Source organism: Schistocerca gregaria, chromosome 11, assembly GCF_023897955.1.
Source record: "Schistocerca gregaria isolate iqSchGreg1 chromosome 11, iqSchGreg1.2, whole genome shotgun sequence".
In the NCBI taxonomy this organism is placed as follows: Eukaryota; Metazoa; Arthropoda; class Insecta; order Orthoptera; family Acrididae; genus Schistocerca; species Schistocerca gregaria.
Window position 1 is genome coordinate 141,680,773 of NC_064930.1, and position 25,117 is coordinate 141,705,889.

The 25,117-nt window shown below is 41.1% G+C and overlaps 1 protein-coding gene across 1 annotated transcript in view; it reads left to right on the forward strand.

The window, feature by feature from the left end:
* The first annotated feature begins 3,843 nt into the window (after positions 1-3,843).
* Positions 3,844-25,117, forward strand: part of LOC126295063 (forkhead box protein D1-like) — a 443,237-nt gene continuing 421,963 nt past the window's right edge. Inside the window, exon 1 of the mRNA XM_049987310.1 lies at positions 3,844-5,121. The gene's annotated coding sequence lies outside the window, so the exon portion shown is untranslated. The remainder of the gene's footprint in view (positions 5,122-25,117) is intronic.

Sequence of the window (25,117 nt, forward strand, 5' to 3'; positions counted from 1 at the left end):
TCGGTTTTTTGTATTTTATTAAACATTATGTCAGGAGGTGCAACATTTCGCCGAATGATTTGAGTTTCCTGTGAGGTCAGCAAATTTTGAAGTGGAGATGAAAATTTACGAAAATAACCAGGGAAACAAATTCTTAAATTGTGTAGGAGCTCCAGCTGCTTTGTTTAAAACCGAAAACGTCTTCTTGTTATTGCGTATTGCTGTTTTTTTACTGCAAAAAAAGGTAGCTCCTGAGGTTAAAGACAGAATTTGAAATTACAATTTGTATTCGAACCTAGAAACTCGTATTTAAGGCAAATAATTCTACATAGGACAGTTTTGTTTAGTCACTTTACGCAATGATAAAAATTTCCATACTTTCATTACAAGGCCACGTAGAAGAAGAAAGCACGAGAATCCCTCTGCGGTCTCAGCTCTGCTGTACAACTCGTGAAGTTCGTAAAGCTGCAGAGTGCTTAACAGGAGCGTTCCGATACAGACCTGGCCACCAGCATGTGACGTCACGAGTGTGCACGCAGGCCTGTAGCCTGCTGCGGCAGATTGAGCTGCTTTGATGGTTGCAGTGTAGCTAGGGGCAGGCAGGTGCGCTAGGAGGAGAATTTGTTCAGATCTGGTCGAGTCGTTTATGCAGACGCAGTTCGCGCTGACGGCTCAATAGACGAAATTATCTTAGTTATCAACGGCTCTGTATAAGGACTAGCTCTCTCGTGGACACAAATTCATTTACAGCAAATGTACGAGGTGTGATCAATAACTATTAACAATTTTTTAATTTCGCGTGATTTTTTTTGTATATTTCCGCTTACTTTTATTTTGTTGGTATCCATTCTAACAACGCTACCACAACAAAGGTCAAAAATTAATTATGATTGTAGTGTTGCTCACGCTGCTAAATATTGCATTTCCGGGCAACAACAAAGTTATATTATGTGGCAGGTGTCATTAAAGCACAGTTATTAAAGTCACTTAATGAAATAATGGATAAACTAGGCACTCGTCTTTTCGTGTTCCCCACGCTTGTCTGGTTGTGAACTCGTGGCTCAATCGTCGAAAATCTAGGTGGTGGTGATTCAAGCTCGGATGCAAACAGGCCTCCGTGTTATTCTGCGACATTCAAAAGTTTTATATATGCGCTTCACAAACCATTCTTAAAGATTAAACTTTTGCAAGTTAGGACAATGGTGATGTAAAAAAGTAATCAGCACTCCGAATTTAAGTTACACTTCTTTTTTATTACTTTTGTTGCAACATCACATAACTCACAAAACATCACTTCACAATATAAAACATACTTGAAAATATCTTCCTCACTGTTAAAGTTCACATTTCATAAACTGACTACAATTTGCGTCTTTTCAACATGACGACCAAAGCTTGACTCTCTAGTAACCGCTTACGCGCCCAAAAATCAGACTTACAAGTACGACAAAGATCACAGTGACAAAAGAAAGAATACACATAAGAATAATATCATTGCAATATAAACATATCGATGTATCAAAGTACCTCTACATTAATTAAATCAAATCTGAATGTTGTCTCAGAAATATGTTAACTACTTTACAGAAACACTGTAGAATATTGCTGGTATCGAGAGGTTGAGTTGAGGTGCCGTAATGGTTACGTAATTCAAGTACCATTACAACATCCACCTCACGTAAATTTGCATATTCAGCTCTTTTGAATATATAGTTTAATGTTGACAGTCGAAAAGGTTATATTTGCTTTCGACTGCTCGGCGGTCTTCTACTTTGGAAAAAGACGGATCAAAACACTTGCGATAAATTTTACTTGGAAAAAAGAATAATGTGCAACACCTCATTCTAAATGTTGACTTTGGCTTGAGACAAGAGTTTACCATTGGTATAAATGTTTCGAAGAGGGTAGAGAAGATATGGACGGCCGCTCTTAACGTCATAGCACATCAAGTACTGACGATAATGTGGAACAACTAGAGAAAATATTTCTTGAAAATGTCCGAATCAGTTTCTTTTTGGGGCATGAAACGCGTGGCAGCAAAGTTTGTTCCCAGGCCTCCCTCCCTTTTCCGTCTTCGTCCTTCTTACTTTGCATTTCGTTTGCCTTGTTGTTTGTCTTCTCGCCTTGTCTTTTAGGCTGGCGATTTTAATATATTGCAGAGTGGTCTGCTCGTCCTTTTTTATCCTTGTGATCAGCCAGCCCAAGCCATGTGCTATACGATTTTAATACCTTCCTGTACGTTTCCTTTTAGTGTACGTTTCCCTCTTTGGTTCGCCAGCTGTGGTGGCCGAGCATTTCTAGGCGCTACAATCCGGAACCGCGTGACCGCTACGGTCGCAGGTTCGAATCCCGCCTCGGGCATGGATGTGTGTGATGTCCTTAGGTTAGTTAGGTTTAAGTAGTTCTAAGTTCTATCACTAAGTTCTATCACACCAAAACACACACACACACACAAACGCATACACAGATGCATACATCAACAGATCACAGATACTTCAATAATAACACTCGAAAGTTTGGCAATAACATTCTATCTTTCGCAAAAACATTTGACAGATGGCAACAGAAACCAAAACATTGCATTAAAACAAGCGTTCAGTTCATAGTGCTGTGGAATGTGGGAAAAAACCGCAAATTGACATTCATAAGAAGAAGAACAACAACAAAAATGCAACAAAACCGTAATATGTAAGAAATTGTCTGCGCAACCTGTAAGTACAGTTCAAAACATTACTACCTAATAGGAAATACCAACCACTAGAACTGTTTATAACCTATAGGCACAGTGAAAAAAATGTAAATTAAATAGCTAACATATGTACGAATTTCTTTGGATTTGCCACTACTTTGACCACAGCTGTCCCTCGGGTTTTTTGCCGTTGTTACCTCGAAAATAGATTAGGCAAACCCCAGTTTTGTTTCTCTCTAGAACCGAAGCCAGTCATGTACAAGTCGGTAAACAGAAAAGTAGAACAAATCACAACAGAGCGGTGCTTTAAATCTCTGAGTGCAGTCGGTTGGGACGTTTGCAGCCTCGCGCATAGTTGGTCGGTCGGTCTGTTTATTGGTCGATCTCGTTGTTGGTCGGTCGGTCGGTCGGTTGGTCCGTCGATCGGTCTGTTGTACATATTCCAGGCCACTGATGATGACTTGCAGAAAGTAAAGGCGAAACGCGTATGACACTAAAATTGTGTTTTATTCAGTTGCTGTCAGGCGGTCCAGTAGTAAAAATTATCAATATACAAAAACAAAAAAAATAATTCAAATGGCTCTTAGCACTATGGGACTTAACTGCTGCGGTCATCAGTCGCCTAGAACTTAGAACTACTTAAACCTAACTAACCTAAGGACGTCGCACACATCCATGCCCAAGGCAGGATTCGAACCTGCGACCGTAGTGGTCGCGCGGTTCCAGACTGTAGCGCCCAGATCTGCTCGGCCACTCCGGCCGGCTATCAATATACCGTCTGTCCTTGTGTCTATGGGAGCGTAAGCGGCTGTTTTGCCTGCATGGAATTCTTGCACATGCGCGCCATTCAGACTTGCAGCACCAACGTGTGTGGTCCGCGTCAACGCGCAGGTGCGACTAGGAGAGGAGGCGGTGTCTGACGCGTTGCCACGGCAACGGGACGCTGCGCGGGTGCCGACCGGACAGGCGGGGCGTGGCCTTCGCCGATGCCGCCAGCCAATCGCGCGACACGAAGAGCGCCGCTCCGCCGCGGCGGGGCAGGAACAAAAAAGCGAAGGGCGGGCGTTGCGAAATGAAAAACAAAACACGGCCGAGCGAGCTCTCCGCGCACGCGCTCAGCCGCTCTGCTCTTCCCTCCGCCGCCGTGCCCCATTCTATCGTGCCAGACAGCTGACACTCGCGTGGAGAGAGAGAGAGAGAGAGAAAAAAAAGAGAGACGTGCGTCTAACAAAAGAGTGTCGCGTCTGCATTTTCTGCCCCCCTGCCGCGCCTCCTCCCCGCTCGCTCTGGCGTAGAAGATGCTGGCGTAGACGTTCCCGAGCGGAGGCGGAGATGTGCCGATCGATTCAGTCGCTCGCCGGCGTGCGTGCAGGGCGTCCGCGGAAAAGGCCACGGAGGGGAATCGACGATAAACATTTCGACGCCGCGCGCCCGTGTCGTGTCGCTCGTGTGTGAGTGTAAGCGTATGCGCGTGCGCGCGTGTGTGCGTGCGTGTGTGTGTGCGTACACATTCGCCCAGCTGCGGTGGGCCACCCTGTTTTGACAACACGCGCCCGCCAGTCAAATGCCGCACCGGAATTTCGAGTCGGCTGTTTGGGTTCGCCGGTGAGTCGGCCCGTAACAACAGACACAAATCTCCGCGTTCGTTTCTCTACTCACGCGACAACAAGCCCTCTTGCACATCCGTGCTGTTCACTGAATCAAAATATCACCATATTTCTCTTGTTATGCTCTGTCTGAAATCGCATCCGCGTGTGTTTGATCGTGCGTGCGGCATTATCCATTACGTACCTCGATCTCTACTTTTTTGCTTTGCCCTCCCTAAAAGCAAATAAAGCTCCTTCGGCGAAGTAAGAAGCAATTCGCTCGAGTAATCCCCTCTCGCAAGTGACGCCAAAGTAATTATTTACTCGAAACAGCCCTCCGGAAAGCTTCCAAAAATCGAAGACATTTCTCTCAGTCAGAGGAATAAAATGTAGCTATCGCCCTACAAAGTATTTGGTCCTATCAAATCGCTACTTTCACCGTTGCAGATCGCGGACTAAATACGCAAAGAGAGAACATTTTCTACGTGTTTGTGTATGTGTGTGTGTGTGTGTCTGCGAAAGAATTTTCAAAATCACTTACCGTTCAAAAACTAGATCTCGGCCGAATGCAGAAACACTGATATACTTGTGTGTTCGAAGCACCAGCAAATCGAAGCGAAGTCTAGCCATATTGGCCAAAAGAAAGTTGGTTCCGTCGGAATGGAGTGATCGTAAAAGTAGTCGGCGACGTACTTTCTTCTCTCCGGTGAGGCTTTTGTTTTAATTTACCGATAAGGTAATCAGAAACGATAGACACACTATTGTGAGCGAGTGTTTTGGTGTTCTGAAGACGGCACTACTGAGAACCAGCCGAAACGTTGAAAGTTCACCTGCTGCTTCGTACGACGAATCTTCGCGGATCATCTGGTGAGAAAGCAATTACATATTTTTCTTCTTTATCCATTTTAGCTGTTTTGTCTGGGACTCTTCGTGAAACACAATACATAATTGCACGAAATATACATACTTTTTCTGCATGTGTTAGACAGATCTTAGTTTTAGACATATCATTATTAGGAAACTTTAACTGTATGGTACTTTCTTAAAAATAACAGTTTAGGTCAAATAAAAGAGTATCCTGACGCACCTCTTCGCAATGTAAAACGCCGTCATTGATGAGAATGATGGAAAACCAAACACCATCACCAAATATCCATAAAAATATCCGTCCAATGAGCTACACTCACAAAATGCGACATTAATTATGGAACAGGCTCCCGATCACCTTCAATTGGAGAATGGAAATGTCACATTTTTCGGGAGTGTTAAAATGTATCTATTTTTGTACGTAATTTATTCGCATCCAAAGAAGTTGAGAAGGTATTCAGATACCTCACGTCATTAATGTAAAAACCAGTGAGACAAATTAGAAAATAAATAATTTGTTAAGAATGTACTAGGTGCCAAAGGAGGGAAGTAACTGTTTCCAAGGGCCAAGAAGGAAGTTTTTGTTTCATGTGTCACTAATAATCAGACACTATTGCAACTATACAGAAATACAGCAGTAGTATTTTAACTAGTAGAGCTGTAGCCAACAAGACATTTTCATACATTTTAAATTTATTAGAAGACAAGAACAAAATAAAATTCAAGAAAAAAGTTTTCCAGTACTGACTTTTGTTTCTCACGCCGTCTTGGGCTCGGGTGTTGCAAAGTTCACTGTGGAAATCCCGGTGCTGTTGAGCAAGAAACTGTAACAACTTCCACAGCTCTGCTTCATCTTTTGAATACACCGACGTTTTTCCATTCTTCCGTTTCAGAGTTACGGATTTTTATATGTAGCTGTTTCAGACAGATATGTATGAGACTGTCGGATCAATTTGCGTTTGGAGGTTTTACGCGCCTCCTTTGACAACAATGCTTCTGGAGCATCTCTAAAGTGAAGGAAGTCTGGTGTGTGCGTTGGAATTACACGGAATGGATTTTCATGGCTTTAGTTGCCTCAATCACTTTGATGCGTGCCACTTCGAATTTGTGAGGAAAATGTTGTTTAGCAGACAGACCATGCACGCATCTTGTAGTAATAAATGTTTAAAATATTTTGTCTCTGATTTGACTCTCGAAGCAAGTCTATCGACATTCAACAGAGCACCGAGAACACAACAGCGCAGAAAATGCGTTTTGTGGAAAACGGCACTTGGAACGGTTGCCATTTTCAGTCTTCACTTGTATCTATATCAATGTTATACAGTAACTGCATCAAAACTATGGAATTCAGCACGACGTACTTTCTGGAATTCTGTGTCAGCTAATGTACGACGCTGATCTAGATACGATACAAATAACGATCGGGCGCATGTACCTTAATTAACGTTGTGGTTTTACTAGTGTAGCCTATTTAACGTATATATATTAATGGTGATTCTCTTTTCTTGTGACCAGTGTGGTTAATTACGAGCTTTTCCGCTAAACGTAGATTCGCGAGATTAGTCTGTAGTGTGGCCGAAACCGTTATTTCTACTAAATAGATGTACAGACGTTGTGCCAAATCACAAGTTTTGAAAAATATTTAAAATCTATAACTCACAAAAATTTTAGATCAAAATTTTTCTCGTTACACATAACCAAATTTCCGTTAGTGAAAACTAGAAAATGGGCATGTAACCGCCAAACCTGGGGTCGCTTAAATTTCGACAAAATTTTGTGAAACACGACGCAAAAACTGTTTTTTTCTTAAGTAATTTAATTCTGTTTTCTTCCTTCGATGCTCATATTGGTGATTAATTTTGTAATTTTTAGGATTAAAAAACTCTTTGATGCGATGGCAGCAGAATTATGGCGCTTTCTCTGCCACGGTTGTTATCAGGTTAACTGACTGACGTATATGAAGTCCCCTAGAGCCATTTTAACGAAAATGAAAAAAAAAGAAAGATTCTTCTGTTTTCTTGCAAAGATACCCGTGTACATTACCAAAGCAGTTGTCGATAACCTAGCAGTCGTGCCAAATTTTGAATTATTTGGGATATTAGACAATTGTATCTAAAAGTTATAAACTTATTTTTCTTTGGTTGTTTCATGTACCTCGCCGAGAAGTTTTGCAATAGACAATGGTTTCTATGGCTTTCCGTTATCCATTTAAACATAGTATGATTGTGTAACCGTAAAATCTCTTGTTGTCTACTCAGATTCTCAGGAAATTTTGCCTTCTGTTCACATATGAGACAGAGGAAAAGGTCTGTATGCCTCTGAGTGCGGTGTGGCAAGGCAATGTTTAATATTTACGTTTATATTTAAGCCATTAGAATCCTATGTGTATTACAATTGCACAAGTTTGTGTGTGAGTATGTTCGTTTGTTACTGCTTTCCGCTGAAACGGCCGGACGGATTTGGAAGGATTTTGCAACGGAAATAGCTTATGCCTTGATTTTAAGACATAGGCTACATTTAAAAGCGTATTGTACAAGGTATTTATTGGTTTGAAGAATATAACGCCAAACGTCCAACAATAGCTACTAAAAAAAAAGTTATTTACTCTTTGACTTCTGAACTGTATAGTACAGGGTGTTTCAAAAAGAACGATCTCATTTTAAAACTCCATTTTTATTGATAAAAGCATAGGTTGGATTGCAAAATACTCTGAAAATCGTGAAGTTTTGGCTATGTTGTCTAGAACAACATCCTCACGATACCTAATTTCCTCACAGGGAAGTTATGGTCGCTGTTATTCTGTTCTTCAGTTCTTCACATTACTGAGCACGAACGACACGCGCCTAAAGTGAATCCTTTTCGTGCCTTTCTCGTGAAGAAGTGTACCTCGAGACACATTGGCCTCCATTCTTGGCTTCCAAGATCGCGAGACATGATCCTACGCGAATTTTTCCTTGTGGGGATATATCTCTCCTTTAGCTCGTGACACAGAAGAAGTGAAGAACAAATTAACTGCCGCCATTACTCCGGTGAAACCAGGTGTTAAGCTTATGAGGAATTTAGCGATCATCTCTACGTCCTTCGTGCTGACGCTTGGCGACACAGAGGCCATTTGTAGTCACAGCCAAAACTTCAAGACTTTGTGAGTATTGCGCACTGCATCCCATATCTGCAGTGTGTCTTTAATAATAAATATCGAATTTTGAAATCAGGTCATTCTTTCTGAAACACGCTGTATTTGTGCAACTGCTTTCGTTGTTTAATATGACCAACGTAATACGATTCATCTTAATGAACACAATCCTCAACGTGTTTAAACCATACAGCACGCAAGTCCATTGCGTGTAGAAGGCTGGATTTTATTATAATTTTGTTATATATATATATATATATATATATATATATATATATATATATATATATAATTATAATTTATTTTATACATGTATTTTATACATGACTGCACCCGCTGGTAACAGCACACACGTGAGTGCAGATGAAGCCATTGCACGTACAAATATTATAAAAATTTTCGCTCCACCGAACTAGAAATTATTTATTTTCTGCCATTTTGTCATATGATGACATGATGGAGACCGTGGCTGTTGTCTGAAGACAAATGTTGATGGTATTAGGATAGCAAGCAGCCACAAACTTACTTTCAGTCCCTTTATTGAAAGGGTACCGTTACCGGTTTCGAACCGTTGTGATTCATCCTCAGACGGTTTACACGCTTTCTTTATGGCATGTGGTGTCTTTTTTTACAGATTAATTGCCCTAAAATATAAATAGAACATAATTATAAACACGCCACACACAGATCGTTGCGTTACAGATTTTCCTTGCATGTGACTTACGTGAAACGTCGGTTTGGAGTGTTTGTTTTCATAACATTCGTCCAACAGATGTAAATGCATTCCCACTGCATTCTTATTGTTGCACACGTAAATTGTTCTCACTGGACACTTTAGATTTGTCACTGAGATTTCTACCACGTATCACATGTTTTGATACATACAAAGAGCTTACAAACATATGAGTATCACAGATGCTATGATATATCGTAACATTTGACGATGATGTCCTATGTTTGGAAAGGATCATATATTCATTTACGCAACTGTAATGCCTTTTACACTAGTACAGAGATATTGAATTTTTGAGTTGATATTGTTAAATTAATTATAAAGTTTTTTAAGTAGCAAATTTATATGTTACTATAATTCTCATGATGCTAAATGTATTTAAATAATATACTATTTTACCTATACGTCAACTCAAAAATTCAATATCTCTGTACTAGTGTAAAAGGCATTACAGTTGCGTAAATGAATATATGATCCTTTCCAAACATAGGACATCATCGTCAAATGTTACGATATATCATAGCATCTGTGATACTCATATGTTTGCAAGCTTTTTGTATGTATCAAAACATGTTGTACGTGGTAGAAATCTTCTCAGTGACAAATCTAAAGTTTTCAGTGAGAGCAATTTACGTGTGCAACAATAAGGATGCAGTTGGAATGCATTTACATCTGTTGGACGAATGTTACGAAAACAAACACTCCACACCGACGCTTCACGTAAGTCACATGCAACGAAAATCTGTAACGCAACAATCTGTGTGTGGCGTGTTTATAATTATGTTCTATTTATATTTTAGGGTAATTAATCTGTTAAAAAACACACCACATGTCATAAAGAAAGCGTGTAAACCGTCTGAGGATGAATCACAACGATTCGAGACCGGTAACGGTAGCCTTTGAATAAAGGGACTGAAAGTAAATTTGTGGCTGGTTGCTGTCCTAACACCATCAATATTTATTTTCTTTCTACGTCGAGTTAGTATGTTCGTTACTTGTTTACGCTGAAGCGCCTGGACAAATTTGGATGAACTACGGAATGGAGATAGCCTGTCTGCCCTAAATTAACACAAAGGCTACCTTTTATTCCGAAAAAAAAAATCACTGCTCCCATGGGATGATCAACGTACCTGTTGTTCCCGTGGGATGGCTAAAGTGATTGAAAGGTCAGCCATGAAAGTTAACTATCAAATGAACTCACTGTGAGCGCCATGCATTGTGTTAGCATCTTCTATCCTCTCAAATGTTTTATTTATTTATATATTTTCGATGTCGTGCAATTAGCTGGGCTGCAATACGCTCGCGCCGTAAGACTTCCGAGAGACAACTGCTGCGGTGGCGCTCGGTCCTAGATAGCGAGCTTCGGCATTAATATTTCTCTGTAAACAATTGTTTCACCGCGAGTAAGACCGTGGGGCGCATCTGGTAGATGCTAGTTTCATAGCGTACGTAATCAATTTGAAACCTGCTTCTAAGTATACATTCTGCAAGTCAAAGAACTGTGTCAGTTTAAGATACTTCTAGCCGTGTTCAACACGAATAATACAAAACTGTTATTCCCGTCGCCGTTTTTGCTGTTGTTGTGGTCTTCAGTCTTGAGACTGGTTTGATGCAGCTCTCCATGCTACTCTATCCTGTGCAAGTTTCTTCATCTCCCAGTACCTACTGCAGCCTACGTCCTTCTGAATCTGCTTAGTGTATTCATCTCTTGGTCTCCCTCTACGATTTTTACCCTCCATGTTCCCCTCCAATACTAAATTGATAATCCCTTAATGCCTCAGAACTACTAACCGATCCCTTCTTCTTGTCAAGTTGTGCCACAAATTTCTCTTTTCCCCAATTCTATTCAGTACCTCCTCATTAGTTAGCATTCTTCTATAGCACCATCACATTTAGAAAGCAGCTATTCCCTTCTTGTCTGAACTATTTATCGTCCACGTTTCACTTCCATACATGGCTACACTCCATACAAATACTTTCAGAAATCACTTCCTGACACTTAAATCTATACTTGATGTTAACAAATTTCTCTTCTTCGACACGCTTCCTTTGCCATTGCCAGTCTACGTTTTATATCCTCTCTACTTCGACCATCGTCAGTTATTTTGCTCCCCAAATAGCAAAACTCCTTTACTACTTTAAGTGTCTCATTTCCTAATCTAAATCCCTCAGCATCACCCGACTTAATTCGACTACATTCCATTATCCTCGTTTTTCTTTTGTTGACGTTCATCTTATATCCTCCTTTCAAGACACTGTCCATTCCGTTCAACTGCTCTTCCAAGTCCTTTGGTGTCTTTCACACAATTACGAGGGTAATCCCAAAAGTAAGGCCTCCTATTTTTTATAAGTACATAGACCTGTTTATATCTACAATGGTTTATATCAGTTTACTGCTTGAACATTTAGCTATTTTTCGACATAATCACCATTTCTGTCGATGCATTTTTGTAGACGCTGTGGCCGTTTTTGTATACCCACGTCATACCAGCTCGCCGTCATGTTGTTCAGAAAGTTATGAACCTCTCCTTTCACCTCGTCGTCGGAGCTGAATCGTGCGACCACAGTTAACGTTGACAGGTACTGTGAGACTCTGAGAAAACTCAAACGGACAATTCAGAACCGTAGAAGAGGAATGTTGAGCAAGGGCGTGCACATTTTCCACGACAACGCTCGCCCACACATCGCTCAGCAGACCGTTGCTCTCCTGTAACAGTTCAGCAGTGGAACATAACCACCCACTCACCCTGCAGTCCAGACTTGGTGCCCAGTGACTATCACCTGTTCCCTAGGTTAAAAGAACATTTGGCCGGAAAGCGATTCAGCTCCGACGACGAGGTGAAGGAAGAGTTTCATAACATTCTGAACAGCATGGCGGCGAGCTGGTATGACATGGGCATAAAAAAACTGCCACTGCGTCTACGAAAATGCATCGACACAAATGGTGATTATGTCGAAAAATAGCTAAATTTTCAAGCTGTAAACTGATGTAAACCATTGTAGAAATAAACAGGTCTATGTACTTATAAAGAAATAGGAGACCATACTTTTGGGATTACCCTCGTACAATGTCATCCACATACCTCATTATATCTTCACCCTGAACTTTATGACCTACTTCAAATTTTTGTTATGTTTCCTTTATCGCGTGCTTTATGTACAGACTGAATAACATAGAGCGTACGCCACAATCCTATCTCACGCTTCTAAACCAGTGCTTCTCTTGCATGCCCCTCGATTCTTATAACTGCCGTCTGGTTTGTGTACAACTTTTAACTATCCTTTCGCCGCCTGTATTTCAAAGGCAATATTTCATACAGGATTGTCAAAAGCTTTCTGTTAGTGTATAAATGCTATAGACGAAGGTTTGTCTTTTCTTAATTTATCTTCTAACGTAAGTCGTAGGGTCAATATTTCCTCGCGTGTTTCTTCATTTATTCAGAATCCAGACTGATGTTTCGCGAGATCTGCTTCTACCAACATTTCCATTATTCTGTAACTAATTCGTGTTGGTATTTGGCGACCGTGACTTACTTAACTGATCGGTAATATTCTGACCTGCCAGCAAGTGATTTCTTTGGGATTGGAATTACCACATTCTTCTTGAAATCTGACGGTATTTCGGCTGTGTCATATATCTTGCCACGGCAGATGTTTTGTCATGGCTCTCTCTCCCAAAGGTATGAATAGTTATGACGGAATGTCATCTACTCTTGCGACCTTGTTTCGACATAGGTCTGTCAATGCTCTGTCAAGTTCTTCTCGCAGTATCATATCTCCCATCTCCTGTACGTCATCAACCATTTCCATAACACTTCCTTCAAGTTCATCTCCCTTGTACAGATCCTCTATAAACTCCTCCCACTTTTCTGCTTCCCCTTCTTTTCTTAGGACTGCTTTTCCATCTGAGCTCTTGATATTAATATTCCCGTCGTAACAGGCGTTAAAACCGCATGTAACACGTACACGTGCATTGCATAAGCTAATAAACTATAAACAATTCTTAACACGAATTGGAATCGCTTTTCGTTGGTTGGTTCTCTCAATTGGCCAGCGGAGTAATTTTGTAACAGGTAATGTTTCATTTCACTTGATTTAGACACAATATCAGTGTATAAACATAAAATACACTTACGCTACTTCTCTTCTCCCCAATCCTATTCAATACTTCCTCATTAGTTATGTGATCACCCATCTAATCTTCAGCATTCTTCTCTAGCACCACATTTCGAAAGCTTCTATTCTCTTCTTGTCCAAACTGTTTATCGTCCATGTTTCACTTCCATACGTGGCTACACTCCATACAAATACTTTCACAAATCACTTCCTGACACTTAAATCTATACTCGATGTTAACAAATTTCTCTTCTTAGGAAACGCTTTTCTTTCCATTGCCGGTCTACATTTTATATCCTCTCTACTTCGACCATCATCAGTTGTTTTGCTCCCCAAATAGCAAAACTCCTTCACTACTTTAAGTGTCTCTTTTCCTAATGTAATTCCCTCAGCATCACCCGACTTAATTCGACTACATTCCATTATCCTCGTTTTGCTTTTGTTGACGTTCATCTTATATCCTCCTTTCAAGACACTGTCCATTCCGTTCAACTGCTCTTCCAAGTCCTTTGCTGTCTCTGACAGAATTACAATGTCATCGGCGAACCTTAAAGTTTTTATTTCTTCTCCATGGATATTAATACCTACTCCGAACTTTTCTTTTGTTTCATTTACTGCTTGCTCAATATACAGATTGAATAACATCGGGGAGAGGCTACAACCCTGTCTCACTCCCTTCCCAACCACTGCTTCCCTTTCATGGCCCTCGACTCTTATAACTGCCATCTGCTTTCTGTACAAATTGTAAATAGCCTTTCGCTCCCTGTCTTTTACCCCTGCCACCCTTAGAATTTCAAAGAGAGTATTACAGTCAACATTGTCAAAAGCTTTCTCTAAGTCTAGAAATCCTTCTTGTAAGATACGTCATAAGGTCAGTATTTCCTCACGTGTTCCAATATTTCTACGGAATCCAAACTGATCTTCCCCAAGATCGGCTTCTATCAGTTTTGCGATTCGTCTGTAAAGAATTATCGTTACTATTTTGCAGCTGTGGCTTATTAAACTGACAGTTCGGTAAATTTCACATCTGTCAACACCTGCTTTCTTTGGGATTGGAATTGTTATATTCGTCTTGAGGTCTGAGGGTATTTTGCCTGTTTCATACATCTTGCTCACCAGATGGTAGAGTTTTGTCATGACTGGCTGTCCCAAGGCCGTCAGTAGTTCCAATGGAATGTTGTCTACTCCGGGGGCCTTGTTTCGACTCAGGTCTTTCAGTGCTCTGTCAAACTCTTCACGCAGTATCGTATCTCCCATTTCGTCTTCATCTACATCCTCTTCCATTTCCATAATATTGTCCTCAAGTACATCGCCCTTGTATAAACCTTGTATATACTCCTTCCACCTTTCTGCTTTCCCTTCTTTGCTTCGAACTGGGTTGCCATCTGAGCTCTTGATATTCATACACGTGGTTCTCTTCTCTCCAAAGGTCTCTTTAATTTTCCTGTAGGCAGTATTTATCTTACCCCTAGTGAGATAAGCCTCTACATCCTTACATTTGTCCTCAAGCCATCCCTGCTTAGCCATTTTGCACTTTCTGTCGATCTCATTTTTGAGACGTCTGTATTCCTTTTTGCCTGCTTCATTTACTGCATTTTTATATTTTCTCCTTTCATCAATTAAATTCAATATTTCTTCTGTTACCCAGGGATTTCTACTACCCCTCGTCTTTTTACCTACTTGGTCCTCTGCTGCCTTCACTACTTCATCCCTCTGTTACGGACCGTGTACGGGGCTCTTACGACAATAGCGGCACTTGTCTCTGTCTGTCCCCTGCCTCCCTCACAACGACTCCAAATGCTTCAACATTACTCTAGAATCGGTCGCACTGGTGCCTCGTATGGGATCTATCTGCTTCACAGGTGCAGCGCAATTCCCGTGAACCCTTCCAACACAATCGAGTCTCTCATTGCCTTTCCTGAATGCCTATTTTATGCGATCGCCACACTTGATATCGCTTATTAGTACTCCCATGTTCAGAAAAAAAACGTAACGCCTTTGACGACGAGAGATAAAACCTTCATATTCACAGGAAACGTACATTACTATGTTTTGCAGAAATGATAAGCATTTGAACCGTGTCGGCCCGCGGGTTCCAGGTCAGCCGGCCGCTGTGGCCGAGCGGTTCTGGGCGCTTCAATCCGGAACCGCGGGACCGCTACGGTCGCAGGTTCGTATCCTGCCTCGGGCATGGATGTGTGTGATGTCCTTAGGTTAGTTAGCTTTAAGTAGTTCTAAGTCTAGGTGGACTGATGACCTCAGATGTTAAGTCCCATAGTGCTCAGAGCCATTTGAACCATTTTCTTCCTATTTTCACAGAATCAAGTGGTTCCTCGCGAATACACAATGAATTTGCAGTACTCCACATACGAGAATTTTGCTAGTTCATGTACCCGGATAAATGAAACCACGCCTCGCTAGTGAAAAACGTTTCGTCAAGAATATCCCTTCCATTTTGCAAGATGAAATTTTTGAACCATTGGCAATAATGCAGTCTCTTGCCATGATCAGTATTTTTCAATTCTTGCACCACTGTCACTTTTTATGGGAAAAGTTGTAATTTTTTCTTTACAGATGTGTGCGCCGTTCCGACACTAACATCGATTCCTGCGCGAGTTTTCTTACTGATTTGTTCGGATTCGTGGACATTTTATCGGAAATATCGAGTAGTTTATCCTCGGAAAAAACCCTAGGACGACTACTTCTCGGCGCATCTGTCACTGAACCCGTACTTCGAAATTTGTTAATCAAATCTCGCACAGTATCCGGATGTGGGGGTGTTGTCTCCGGGCAAACTGAATTAAATTTTTGACGAACCGAAACTGAGTATTTACGGCCAGCTTTGAACACTTGTTCGACTAAAAACACACGTTATTCAATGGTTAGCATTTTAACAATGACGAAAACGCAACGAACGAACAAAGGAACTAAACTTAAACGTTCACGTGAACACGCAACGACACACACCAACTATACTACTGACGCTGGCGGAGATAAACGAAACAGTGGAATGTCGGGAGAGTCCACTTGAAGGGAAGGAACCCAGGCAGGCGAAAAATCATACGGCACTGCGGAGAGACTTTCTGAACACCCACTTTTCCTATGACATGACGTGTTCAAGACGTTCAGGAACGGCATCGTAATCAAGATGCCACCGCATTCTTCCGCTTTGTTATATGCGTTATCTTACGTTCGTCTTCTTGTTTTTCTTCTTCCATTTCGAGGAGGGGGTTGACCCGTTCCGAAACCAAAGAAACTTAAGAGAACTGTTTTCTCCACCTCTTCATTGGCCGTCATGTATCGCACTTTCCAGTTTTCTCTACTGAACAAGTGCTCATATCTCGTAAAGTATGCATTTTAGAACCAGTGTTTGCTATACATTTTTGCTTGTCTTGGTCTATACTTCCACCTCTTGCAAGTTGCCTAGCCTAAAATCTTAATAACGACAGTACTGCTACTTGGATTCCAGTGTCAGAGGTATCAGAATGGTTTTCGCTTTTAACTTTCGTCTCGTTCGTTTCCGGTACACGGGTTCTCAACTCAAAGTGATATCCTTATCCTTCTGCATTATCCTAGACAGTTTTCATTAAATAATACGATTTCAGCACTAGATAAAAAAAATTAATCTTTATTTTCTTAAAACTTAAGGAGTTCTGCGAAACTCAAAGTTAAGTGCTAAAATTTCTAAACTCCTGTATGTAGGTGTCTGATTGTGCGCAACAAAGATTAGCTAGTACATCCAACAATTCGCCTGCGAGAAAGTAATCCGTTTCAAAGAAATTTACAAATGCTACAAATGAGTCAGATTAAAACGTTGGCCCTGACTGTCGTTAACCTTCATCTTTAGACTTTCAAACACTGTACCAGAACGGCTATTGTAATCGTAGAACAAGCGAACACAAAATTCAACGCGTCTGACTTTTGTGTTAAAACTGCTTGAAAATTCACAAGATAAAACCTTTCTGAATTCATTTACTGATTTGAAACGTCTGAAGTGATGATCACTATGTCCTACAGTGCACAAGACCTTCGCCGGTAATTAACTTTGCCAGTCTACCTGTGCGAACGGAACGCTAGTCTGTACTGCTACCTGTTACTATTAAGATAGTGATGAAACTGTCAAGAATGCAATGCAAGAAGTTATCTTATCACTTCTGCAGCACACAACTCGCGATGTGCAATGCGACTATGCGATACGCATTCCTAAGCGTAAAGAATGAAAAATGAAGAACTAAACGACTGATAAAAGAGAACAAGGACTCAAAGTTAAACTATAGTTCATAAAGCCTTAACAACAGTACACCCTTACGTAAAGTTCTGACACCTACGCATATTAGCAAAATAGGTCTTAATGATTTTCCTGTTTGCAATTACTTTTCTTGACACTTATTTCTTTCCACAACAAACTTCAACCATACGTAATGTGCCAACAAAAACAAATTACACAGTTGCAAATATATGTATATACATATATACTATACGTTATGCCCCATAATAACATAGATAAGTGCAACTGTGTTATCTGTGTTATTTGCTATTATATGACATTGAAATTTGTTATTGTTGGGACATAACGTATAGTTGAAATTTGCTTTGGAAAGAAAGAAGTGCCAAGAAAAGTAGTTGTATACAGGAAAATCATTAAAACCTATTTTGCTAACTTGTGTAGGCGTAAGAACTTAATGCAGGCCTGTGCTGTTGTTATGGCTTAATGAAGTATAATTTAACTTTGAGTCCTTGTTCTCTTTTAACAGTTGTTAAGTTCTTCACTTTTCATATGGGTCTTGTTTTCTTTTAACAGTTGTTAAGTTCTTCATTTTTCATATGGGCCTTAAAAATTCCTTTTTTGACATTCTTGCATCCATACCATCTCAGTTCCACAGAACCTTTCCTCAGAATATATGATTACAAAACCCTTTTTAAATAACGCTTCATCAACCGCGCCACGGCAGGTTGGCGCCCATCCTTTTCAAACCGAGTTCATGGCCAGATTGTCCAACACACCCTTAATATGACAACACAGATTTACAAAGAATATGATTATTATCGATACTACAGATGTTGAGTACATTTATTAGATTAGCGACTTCATTCACAATTACGGCCACAACGTCTTGAAAATAGACATGCCCAATCGGACTGTCCCTGTTCAAGACATATAAGTGTAATACTTCGCTATGCGAACTGTCTGTGCTCACATTTTATGTAGGCTCTCTCTTTTAGCTGTATCAGCCACTCACTGGCGTCATGAAGATTATCTGACCGCCATTTGTGCTAGTTGATTGAGCCTTATCGAGGCTGCACCACTGGCTGATTTTCAGAGGCGTCTACAAAATCTTGTGTAGCGTTTTCAGACTTGACTTCAGCGTACGACTCTGCGTCGGGACAAGGATTAGTGTGTAAGCTGCTTCGTGTTATTCCCTGTCGTGTGGTTGCAAGGCGGCTACACGACATGTTTAGCAAAGTAACATACCGTGTGATTATGAGGACAACACAGGGTCACCCCCAAGGGTCCGTCTTAGGTCCTCTGCTCTGTAGCATGTATGTTGCTGATGCAACTTCACTGTGGTCGAACGTTATGAACTGCCTCGAAGAAAACGGTTTATTGACAAACAGCCAGCACGCATTCAGAAAACATCGTTCTTGTGGAACACAACTGGCTCTTTATTGTCACAAAGTAATGAGTGCTATCGATTCTGTAATTCTAGATTTGCAGAAGGCTTTTGACACTGTACCACTCAAGCGGCTTATAATGAAATTACGTGCTTATGGAATATAGTCCTCCCCCCATGAACCATGGACCTTGCCGTTGGTGGGGAGGCTTGCGTGCCTCAGCGATACAGATGGCCGTACCGTAGGTGCAACCACAACGGAGGGGTATCTGTTGAGAGGCCAGACAAACGTGTGGTTCCTGAAGAGGGGCAGCAGCCTTTTCAGTAGTTGCAGGGGCAACAGTCTGGATGATTGACAGATCTGACCTTGTAACACTAACCAAAACGGCCTTGCTGTGCTGGTACTGCGAACGGCTGAAAGCAAGGGGAAACTACGGCCGTATTTTTTCCCGAGGGCATGCAGCTTTACTGTATGGTTAAATGATGATGGCATCCTCTTGGGTAAAATATTCCGGAGGTAAAATAGTCCCCCATTCGGATCTCCGGGCGGGGACTACTCAGTAGGATGTCCTTATCAGGAGAAAGAGAACTGGCGCTCTACGGATCGGAGCATGGAGTGTCAGATCCCTTAATCGGGCAGGTAGGTTAGACAATTCTTTTTAAAAATAGGATAGGATGAAGTTAGATATGTTGGGAATCAGTGAAGATCGGTGGCAGGAGGAACAAGACTTCTGGTCAGGTGACTACAGGGTTATAAACACAAAATCAAATAGGGGTAATGCAGGAGTAGGTTTAATATTGTTGTTGTGGTCTTCAGTCCTGAGACTGGTTTGATGCAGTTCACATTTCGAAATGTGGTGCTACAGAAGAATGCTGAAGATTATATGGGTAGGTCACATAACTAATGAGGAAGTATTGAATAGGGTTGGGGAGAAGAGAAGTTTGTGGAACAACTTGACAAGAAGAAGGGATCGGTTGGTAGGACGTGTTCTGAGGCATGAAGGGATCACAAATTTAGCATTGGAGGGCAGCGTGGAGGGTAAAAATCGTAGAGGGTGACCAAGAGATGAATACACTAAGCAGATTCAGAAGGATGTAGATTGCAGTAGGTACTGGGAGATGAAGGAGTTTGCACAGGATAGAGTAGCAGGAGAACTGCATCAAACCAGTCTCAGGACAGAAGACCACAACAGCAATGGAATATAGCGACTGGACTCGTTATTTAACGTCACAGTTCGTAATAACTGATGGACAGTCATCCATTAAAACAGAAGTGACGTCTGGTGTTCCTCAAGGGTGTGTTATAGGCCCTCTACTGTTCCTGATCTGCATAATCCGAGCGGCCGTCTTAGATTGTGCTGTCGTTTACCGTCGTTTAATGTCATCAGAAGATCAAAATCAATTGGATAATCATTTAGACAAGACATCTGTATGGTGCGAAAACTGTGCGAATTGACCCTAAAAAGTGAAAAGTGTCATGTCATCCACAGGAGTGCTAAATGAAATCCGATGCATTTCACTTACACGATAAATCACAAAAATCTAAAGTTTGACAATTTAAGTCAATACATAAATTATTTTGTGCCGACAACGAATCAAAGACTGCGATTTATTGGAAAATTTGACAGGCCTACTAAAGAGACAGCTTACTCTGTGCGGGTCCGACCTCTTCTGGAGTACTACTGTGTGGTATGGGATCCGCATCAGACGTGATTGATAAAGGATATCGAAAAAGTTCGGAGAAGGCCAGCTCGTTTTGTATTTTTGCGAAACAAAACTTGATAAAATCTTTGCGGGTTGGCAGGCGAGTCAGTGCTTTTGTTATCTGGCAACGTTTCAGCAAGATTCTCACTTGCCATCTTCAGGCGGCTGGTCAACCCGAGAAGATATTATCATCAAGAATCGCCGAGGAAGCCTGCATTCTCATAGAAATGAAAGTTGTTTCATACTGATTGGGCTCTGCTATTCAGTAAGCTTTCTATAAAATATTGTCTGTCTAAGAGAAAACTGAATGTATTGACTTCAAAAACTTTCTCCTCCTGTAACGTGTACTTGTTGTTGGTGTGGTCTTCAGTCCTGAGATTGGTTTGATGCAGCTCTCCATGCTACTCTATCCTGTGCAAGCTCCTACATCTCCTAGTACCTACTGCAACCTACATCCTTGTGAATCTGCTTAGTGTATTCATCTCTTCGTCTCCCTCTACGATTTTTACCCTCCACACTGCCCTCCAATGCTACATTTGTGATCCCTTGATGCCTCAGAACATGTCCTACCAACCGATCCCTTCTTTTAGTCAAGTTGCACCACAAACTTCTCTTCTCCCCAATCCTATTCAATACTTTCTCATTAGTTATGTGATCTACCCATCTAATCTTCAGCATTCTTCTGTAACACCACATTTCGAAAGCTTCTATTCTCTTCTTGTCTAAACTACTTATCATCCACGTTTGATTTCCATACATGGCTACACTCCATACAAATACTGAAATGACTTACTGACCCTTAAATCTATACTCGATGTTAGCAAATTTCTCTTCTTGAGAAACGCTTTCCTTGCCATTGCCAGTCTACATTTTATATCCGCTCTACTTCGACCATCATCAGTTATTTTGCTCCCCAAATAGCAAAACTCCTTTACTACTTTAAGTGTCTCATTTCCTAATCTAATTCCCTCAGCGTCACCCGACTTAATTCGGCTACATTCCATTATCCTCGTTTTGCTTTTGTTGATGTTAATCTTATATCCTCCTTTCAAGAAACTATCCATTTCGTTCCAGAACGCATACTTAAGACATTGTATTTAGTTGCTAAGCAAAAGTGACTGTTGTTCGCGCTATCTTGCGCTTGTGGACAATGTCCTGACATTAAACCTTGAAACTACATGAAATGCAAAATTTGATTTAAAGGACATGGATGTAATTAAATGCCAAAAGAAACTAATTGTGTACTCAATGACAACTGTATAACTAAAACTCAGTACCGAAGTACATTATAAGCGTTCCGTGATATGAAGTGTTGTGTTACACTAGGAATATCCACAAAAAATAAATATTGCTATACTCGGAAGAAAATAACTGTTCTCTAAAAAGTAATGTACTTGCTAGCACGAACTCTGACACACTGGGCTGCTCACTGCTTCCTCATAAAAACGCCGGGTGACGTCTCCTCTGGAATAAAAGTGGCTTACCTCCTGCTCAGCGTGCTCTTTCTTTTTTTTTCCCCTTTTTTGCGTCGTGAGTGCTGACAACAAATACAAATTAGCAGATGCAGCGGCGGGTAACATCCATTAGCAGGCAGCATACAAATCAGTGCTACATAGGGCAACTGAAATACCAACCCATGCGGCCTTTCGCGGCTGATACTGTAGTACACAGAGAAGTTGCAGCCTTAGAAAATTGCAGCGAAATTCAGGAATATCTGCAGCGGATAGGCACTTGGTGCAGGGAGTGGCAACTGACCCTTAACACAGACAAATGTAATGTATTGCGAATACATGGAAAGAAGGTTGCTTTATTGTATGATTATATGATAGCGGAACAAACACTGGTAGCAGTTACTTCTGTAAAATATCTGGGAGTATGCGTGCGGAACGATTCGAAGTGGAATGATCGTATAAAATTAATTATCGGTAAGGCGGGTACCAGGTCGAGATTCATTGGGAGAGCCCTTAGAAAATGTAGTCTATCAACAAAGGAGGTGGCTTACAAAACACTCGTTCGACCTATACTCGAGTGTTGCTCATCAGTGTGGGATCCGTACCAGGTCGGGTTGACGGAGGAGATAGAGAAAGTCCAAAGAAGAGCGGCCCGTTTCGTCACAGGGTTATTTGGTAAGCGTGATAGCGTTACGGAGATGTTTAGCAAACCCGAGTGCCAGACTCTGCAAGAGAGGCGCTCTGCATCGCGGTGTAGCTTGCTCGCCAGGTTTCGAGAGGGTGCGTTTCTGGATGAGGTACCGAATATATTGCTTCCCCCTACTTATACCTCCCGAGGAGATCACGAATGTAAAATTAGAGAGATTCGAGCGCGCTCGGAGGCTTTCCGGCAGTCGTTCTTCCCGCGAACCGTACGCGACTGGAACAGGAAAGGGAGGTAATGACAGTGGCACGTAAAGTGCCCTCCGCCACACACCGTTGGGTGGCTTGCGGAGTATAAATCTAGTTATAGATGTAGATGTAGAAGATTTTCCACTAAAATTCCTGTGAACCAAGAAAACATGCAACAAAAAATAAATATAGTGAAAAAGATTGCAGTTGTTAATGATTATACTGCTTCCAGGGTCGACACAGGCTCTGAACAAAGTGAAGAACCACACAAACACAAAGCGCACCACATAAGAAAAAGACAAAAGCAAATATACAATGTTCGATACATTGGCAATATATCGCAGAAGAGATAATCATGATCCATACTCAGTCTCTGGAATATACGAAGTAATATGCCAGAAATGTCCCATGTTTCCTACTTGGGACAGACAGGTCGAAATTTCAACAGCAGGTGCGCAGAGCACATTAAAGTCTACACGCGTAACAGACACACATCGGCGATAGGTACACACACAGGCCCTACGTAATACGGGACACCCATTTGGAAAAGTAGAGCAAAATTTTAAACTACTCCATCGACTAAATAAAGGACATAAAATGAATTCTTTAGAAGAACTCGAAATATATACACATTACAGAAGATATGACGACAAACTGCTAAACGAAAAACTTGAAAGTGAATCGGTGAATTCCTTCAGATGCTTTGACAAAATACATAAATAAAAGTTGTAACACTTATATAGAAATCAGCACCATTCTAAGAAATTTGTCAGCAACTTATAATCCATACCTTCTGCACAAAAGCATATCTATGGAGGACCTGTAACATTATCTCTGGCAAATACTTATAAAAACATCTTTGTAAGTGTTTGTTTATGTGAGCAAATTCTCGATGTGTACTCCGCACCATTGTAAAATATATGTCAGCAAATTATAATCCATATAGTTCAGTTAAATAGCTTCTGTACGAAAGCATATCCATGGAGGATCCATAACATTATCTCTGGCAACTACATATAACAAAATCTTTGTAACTGTTTGATTATGTACGTTGTGTACTCTGCACTGAAAGTTGTGGGTGACGTTTAGCATGTGTGAGACTGCACAAATGGGCCATAAGAAAACTGTAAGTACAAGTTCAAATGAATTTCGCCACCAACTACATATAAAAATCGATGACTAACTAAAAATTGCACGTTTGTCATATAATGCAGTTAAAGCAACAAATCAAAGTAGAACCACACCTCGCATTTCACGCTACACAAAAATCTCTTAGTACAAAGAAATCCAGACTCGAAAATGCGAATCATTGCCCCGAACGCGTCGTGTAAAATATGAATAAAAGAAAGTCGTGAATGGTAACAGAAAAGTTACTTATAAACAAACTCAGTGTTTCCACAGTCACAGGCTTAAAAAAAAACATATATAAAGGGGAAAATCAGAAGACTGAAATAATTAAAATAAATCTCTCATTACAAAGAAACTACACTACTGGCCATTAAAATTGCTACACCAAGGAGAATTGCAGATGATAAACGGGTATTCATTGGACAGATATATTATACTAGAACTGACATCTGATTACATTTTCACGCAATTTGGGTGCGTAGATCCTGAGAAATCAGTACCCAGAACAACCACCTCTGGCCGTAATAACGGCCTCGATACGCCTGGGCATTGAGCCAAACAGAGCTTGGATGGCGTGTACAGGTACAGCTGCCCGTGCAGCTTCAACAGGATACCACAGTTCATCAGGAGTAGTGACTGGCGTATTGTGACGAGCCAGTTGCTCGGCCACCATTGACCAGACGAAAACTGGAGAATGTGCTGGCCAGGGCAGCAGTCAAACATTCGCCATACGATAGACCGCAATCGCGATAGGCTACAATCCGACCTTTATCAAAGTCGGAAACGTGATGGTACGCATTTCTCCTCCTTACACAAGGCATCACAACAACGTTTCACCAGGCAACGCCGGTCAGCGACTGTTCGTGTATGAGAAATCGGTTGGAAGTTTTGCGCATGTCAGCACTTTGTAGGTGTCGCCACCGGCGCCAACCTTGTGTGAATGCTCTGAGAAGCTAATAATTTGCATATCACAGCATCTTCTTCCTGTCGGTGAAATTTTGCGGTTGTAGCGCTTCATCTTCGTGGTGTAACAATTTTAATGGCCAGTATTGTACAAATATATGTTCAAAACTCCTCCAAAACGTTCTCCATCAATAAAATGAACGCGAAATCATTATATATCAATTTTCATCTCCACAATAAGGTATTCTATATAGCTTCTCGCAGATTCACAGAAGAAAGATCCCAGTTTTTCAAAAACTCATCTGCACCCTACTATGCCTTAAAA